This window comes from Lactuca sativa, chromosome 8 (genome assembly GCF_002870075.4).
Source record: "Lactuca sativa cultivar Salinas chromosome 8, Lsat_Salinas_v11, whole genome shotgun sequence".
In the NCBI taxonomy this organism is placed as follows: Eukaryota; Viridiplantae; Streptophyta; class Magnoliopsida; order Asterales; family Asteraceae; genus Lactuca; species Lactuca sativa.
In genome coordinates, this window is record NC_056630.2 from 209,801,602 (window position 1) to 209,808,100 (window position 6,499).

Sequence of the window (6,499 nt, forward strand, 5' to 3'; positions counted from 1 at the left end):
ACTTATTAGCCTTAGGTATCAAAACAAAAGTCGTAAATATCATTAAACCAAGAACATACATAAAAATAACGCCCAAATCTAAGTTCGTATGAGGAAGTTATGATTTTTCGAAGTTTCATATATAGCGGTAGACAGCTAAAAACTCGAAATAGAGATCGAGCGATTTTTCGCCGACACAACCTAAACGAGAATCGAAGGTCTCATTAATGGTAGCACAACGGTAAAAAGTCTGACAAAAACGGACATCGGATGAACAAGTTATGGATTTTTAACGGACTTTTCCAGTCCTGGCCTGTTAAAAATATTTTGTTAAATATAAACTCAAAATTAGCCAGCAAAGTCTAAACGAGAGTTGTAGAGTATATTCTCACCTTCGTGTGCATATAAAGAATGTCGAAGACGGAGCTCGTACGCAAAATTTACACATTTTACAAGATCGAGGCACAAAACCCAAGGTAGGTCTGAGGGAACGCACTGCGTTCGGGGCACAGGTCTAGTCCCATCCGTCTATCTAATCAAGAATACGTAAGCCATGACGACTCAGGGGAACGCCCTGCGTTGGCGATGAATACCAACAAGTATAAAAGGCAGGCTAGGGTCCGCGTTTGGTTGCTTCTCTCTCCAGTCTTTCACCTCGAAACACCTTGCAAGCCCCTCTAAACCACCCCGAAGCTCCGGTATAATCACTAGCACACAACGCATGTCCCGACGCTCTCGAGAATTACCGAGAATCCTTAGAAATTAGCTTTTCTAGTTGAAGTTCTGCCCGATTTTTAGTCTCAACTTCTTCATGCCACCACTTCTACCAAGTGAGTTCATACCCCTACAAACACACTTTAAATAAGTTTTAAATGTTTTTTTAAATACTTTTAGGGGGGGGGGGAATACAAGTAAACACCCGGTTATTATCATGTGAAAATATCATTCCTTTGCTATGTGTTTCATACTATTATTTTAACTATCATATGAAAACTTTCGCATCCAACACATATTACGATAACACCTTGTCTTTTCAGAATAAAAACATGTTGTTATATAAATAAAACACTTTATTTATATTTTTGAGTATAAATGTTCAATAATGTTATAGTTTACATACAAAGTCGACACTACACTACGGTTTACCATACAAACGAAACACACTTTTGGAAAAACTAAAATAGGTATATTTTACTAGAACAAATGGACTTTTCATACGTAAATCTATTTGATACTAAGTTTTGTGAGACATTCAACTTCACGTACTTTCAAGTATGAAGTTAAAGTCCTATATTGTATACCATAATCTCTTGTCGGGAGAGCGTGATACTTGTGTATAGATCTATACGGGATTGACAATCCCACACCTAAGCTGTTAGCTACAGTTAGACCGGCAGGTCTGGGGTGAAAAACATCATTACATTCCAACACCTGAAGAACGTTGTTACAGGCAGTGTTGGTCAATAGTATGGTTACAAAACTCACATGGAGTATTAAAAACACGTTGATTTACGGGGTTATCAAATACCTTAGTGATTTTATACATATATAATTATACTATCCTAGGCATGAAAAACACTTTTGCATTACAGATTTGGAACTTTTAAACTACCACACACTTATGGAAAAATATTGGATCTCTAGAAGCAAACATTTAAACATGTTGGGTCCTAGTAGAAGATTAGTTTTATACTAGTATGAAATATGGGATTATCTAGGAGTTTTCAAACATCTACAAACAATTTCATTCAAATTTATACAAACATTAACATTAAATACTTATGAACTCACCAGCTTAAATGCTGATCTACTCTTTCAAACTTACTTGTATTTGTCATGGAATCAGTAATACAGGTAAACTTCAGCTTTTGGAGAAGTGACGCTAAGACGTCGGTTCAAAACTCATTTTTTCATCATATTGTAATTTGTTTTGAAACAAGTATCATTCAACAATGTAACTTTTAAATTATATATATGATGGTTGTTTTACTTTCTTTACTATGTATTCAATTCTTACGATACTAAAAGAAGTCATCCGCCCTCGAACGATTCCGTTGTTCTGGTTTTGGGGTGTGACAGAAATAGTACACGAGCGTACCACTTGGTACGCTTAGCGTACTAGTTAAAAAGCCAGTACGCAGGGCATACCACTTGGTACACTTAGTGTACTGAGTTGATGGAGAGTCGGGACCCAAGTCACATACGTTGGGTGTACGTATGTGTACGTTGGGCGTACGTGAACTTTTATGAAACCCTAGTTGGGGGTTTTACACCCTATATAAACATCCTTATTAATTAGGGTTGGCCTCCTTATCAGCCTCTAAAGCCCCTAAACCCAAAAAAATTGAGTCTTAGCCTCCATTGCTGAGTGTTTGAGCCTTTGGTGAGAATTTGGTGTTCATTTTGTGCATTTTAAAGGAGTTGGAGAAGCTTGAAGTTGCTTAGCTTGGAGAGAAGCTCTTGGATCCAGAATCACCACCTTTTTTTGCAAAGCTTTTGAGGTATCAAGTTCTCATCTTGACTTCTAGATGTTTATATCTCATTTTGGGATGATTTTTCATGCTTTTGGCCATTGATGGGTGGATTGCAGAGTTAAGACGTCCTAACGACTTATCCTTTTAGATCTAGGTTTTGTTGGATTAGTGTCTAAGTCCATAACTATTTTAATATGTACTTCACCCGATGGTGCATGGTCCTTTTGGGTTGCCTTCACCAAAGCAACTTGATAGGATGAATTATGGAGAGAGAGGATTAATTATGATTTATTAATATATTATGAGAATAATATATTAAAGGAAAAATCATATTGTTTAATTAATATTAGTCAAGAATTAATTGATAATTAATTTTGTGGCTAAAAGAGATTAATTAAACTTAAGGGACTGGAATTGAAATTATAAGATAATTGCAATTGGGCTATGGATTACCTTATAATATAAGGTTGGACGAATTCTATGGGGAAATCCATTAGAAATCGTCCAAGGTTTATTAAAGAGGGGTTCATGGGTTGCTTAGGGCTTATGCATCCAAATTAGGGTTTCCTTGTTAGATAACCCAAATAGCCTCACTATTTAAAGGACCCTTAAGTCCCAAAAACAGGGTGAACTTTTTGATTAGGCTTTCCACACGTTTTGGGCAGCCTCCTCTCTCCTTATTCTTCATCCTCTTACTGTTGGTGTTTGTGAACCATTAGAGGAGTGACATTTGTGACTCTAAGCTTTCTAAAGTTATTATAAGGAGGATTTGAGATTGTTATTGCTACATAACAATCAACGTAATATATTAAACCCATTACTGTGTTAATATTGATTATCATATTCTAGATCTAGGGTTTAAAGTCATGGATAAATTGCATGTAAAATAGAGAAACCTAGATCTAAGCATTAGGGTTTGCATGAGCACATAGGATGTTCTTATGGGTAAAATCCATCAGTGGCATCAGAGCCTTGATTGGTTTCTATTGTATTGATGCCTTGTATGTTTGTTCAAGTTGCAAAAACGTTTTTTGAGCTCCCTGCCTGATGAACTCGGCGAGTACCACGGTGTACTCGGCGAGTAGGCCTCAACTCGGCGAGTCCAGTGTGGTACTCGGCGAGTTCGAGCATCAGATGGAGCCATTTTCGGGATTTCTTGCTGTTTTACTCATGGATACTTGCCTTATCTGTTTTAGATCATTAAAATCCGATTTTATACATATTTATGAGTATATCCTTGATTAAGCAAAAGATAATTACCAATTGATTGGATAATAACTTCCTTATATGATAAAGTTTGATTATTTGTATTAATTGGGTAACTTACTTTGCAAGAAATTAATTTTAGGTCAAATTAGATAATAATTAGATTAATTGTTTAATTTAAGTTATTTGCTATTTGATCCTTGTGTTTTGAATAGTTTCAAAACTTGCCATCAAGTTTTGGAATTTAAATTTTGATTAAAAGGTTTTATTTTGAGATATTTAAATTCTAAACCCTAATGTTTTGAAATGTTTCAAAAGTTGCCCTCAAGTTTTGGAATTTAAAAGTTGATTAAAAGTTTAATTTATAAATGTTAAATTCTAAAACCCTAGTATAGTTTTAAAAAGTTCAAATCGCACCCTTATGGTTTTATTAATTAATTAAGGTGTATAATTAAAAGATATTTAATAAATCCATAAATTTTGGTTTACAATTTAATTAAATTAAAAGTATAATTATTAAATTTGACCATCTAGTATTTTAAAAGTGTAAAATACACCCTATACTATATATAACATTAAAAGTCTAACATTATATATATGTATGAGTAAAAGTCAGTCTTACCGTTAGTAGGCCTCATTCACGAAGCTGGTCTATAAGGGGTGTTTAAGGAAATTGCCTATAAAATGGCGATTGAATGGGTATCCACTCTTACCCACCGCACTCTTGGCTAGTGGAGGGTTGTTAGCCGAATGGGTAGGATAGGACAGAAACCTTCCATTATAAGTATAATGAAATACAAAAGTAACTAAACGCTTTTACAAATTCCAAATCTTAGTTACTTTAGGCAAAAGTGAATTGATGCAATTCCATGAAATTACACTTTGTGCCCTTGCGAAGACGTTAGTGGAGCGTGTGCGGTTAACCGGCACGCTAAATGGTTCTAAGCAAAGGTAGCAAAGGGTGACTCAATGTTTGTCATAGTTCGGTGGAGCGTGTGTGGTTAACCGGCACATCGAATAGGTGATTGTAACATGTGGGGGCACCATGTAGATTTGCATGGTTATTCACACCCGCTTTGTGATCCTCGGCATCCCAGTCACAGACTAGAGGGGCATATCGAGATTTAAACATGGCATTGTAAAGGTTCAATGAATCTCAAAGGATCTAGGAGTTTTCAATACATTTAAAACCTAATCTATTTTTCGTTTTTCATGGTGGAAAATTAGTGAATCGGCATTCACTTACCTTCAATTGTTCTGCAATTTGGGTTACGGCATCCCTCTCCCGAGTTGTGGAATATGGTGTTGGGTCCTAGCCCTAATATCTCATTTGGGTGATTTATTAAGGAATCGATCGATCAACTAACTTGAATTTATTTTCTCCCGTTTTGTAGATGTCAAAGTACGACAACTATCGTCTTCCCAAATCCCGTGCAACAAGCATTCCACATGAAGATGATATTCCACGATTCGATCGAGGAACAAGAAATCATGCTTCACTTCCTCCACCTCCTCCCGTTATTCTCCCTAACCCACAAGATCGAAGAATTGAAAGGTTCAATGTCACTAAAGCCCTATTGGAAATGAAACATGAACAAGGTAAACCCGTGTGTGCCCATGTTCTAGGAATAAAAATCACACATCGATAGGTTGATAATGTTGGGTGTGTCATTCCCTGATAAGTTGGCTGTAGACTGGGTTCTGCGGTCACTCCCTGAATCATATAATGAGTTCAAAAGAAAGTATCATATGATGGATCATGACGCAAGCCTCATTGACTTAACTTACATGCTCATTGCTACTGAATCAGAAATGATTTGGCAAGGCAATGGAGCATATTTGTTGGGAAAGTCAACCAACCATGCTTCCGAGGATGTTCTAGAAGAACCAACCTGCGTTTGCTGCCAAAAGAAAGGGCGTTGGATACAAATCTACCCTAAGAGCCTGAAGAGTCCAGAAGATGGGAGAGTCAAAGAGTATGACTGTGCTTCAGGTAAAATCCACTATCTAACTCCATTAAGTTCCTATTCATTGATTCTTAATACATAATGTGATAAGATTGCATTTGAATGTTTTGCAGGATCAGTAAAAGAGAGGAAGCCTGATGAAAGAGCAAGATGAGTCTAATCATGAAGAAATGGATCTCGATCGCATGGATTTGAAGATTAGATTTTGAGCTTAGAAAGTTATGATAGAGTTGTTAGGAATTTTTTTTTTTACTACATAGTTTTCAGTTGATTTTGCATTGTAAGGACAAATGTTTTCTGCTGCTTTTATGAATAAAATAAATTTTGGTTTGACTCATTTATTTATTTATTTATTTCCTTGCAATGAAATCATTATGAAAATTTGATGTTTGCATATTTCTACAACAAAATGGATGTGATTCTTAATCATGTTATTTGTGGAAAGGTCAAGAAATTACCAAATAGGAAAAGTTTCTCATCGCCCAAGTTTCAATTGGATAGAGACTTGGAATCATACAACAAGTATTGCATGATGAATGAGAAGTTTCATATTTGAAAATTAGACTAATTCATTAACAAAGTGTCAACTGAAGGAATAGGAGATCGAGTACACAAAGTTGTGTGTTAATCAATTCCACCACAAGAGTAACAAAGATATTCGTCATGATTTACTAAAGGTTTAGTAAATATGATTATACGTATAAGAGTAAGTGTAATTCTGAATTGATTGAAAGAGTTTAAATCAATAGCAAAACGAATAAGAAGAATCAAGTAGGCAGAAAGATAAAAGTTTCTCTATTCTAAGAAGAAGGGATAGTACCTTTTATTATGTCTTATGATATGTCTTAATGATTAAGAACCATATCTCAATTG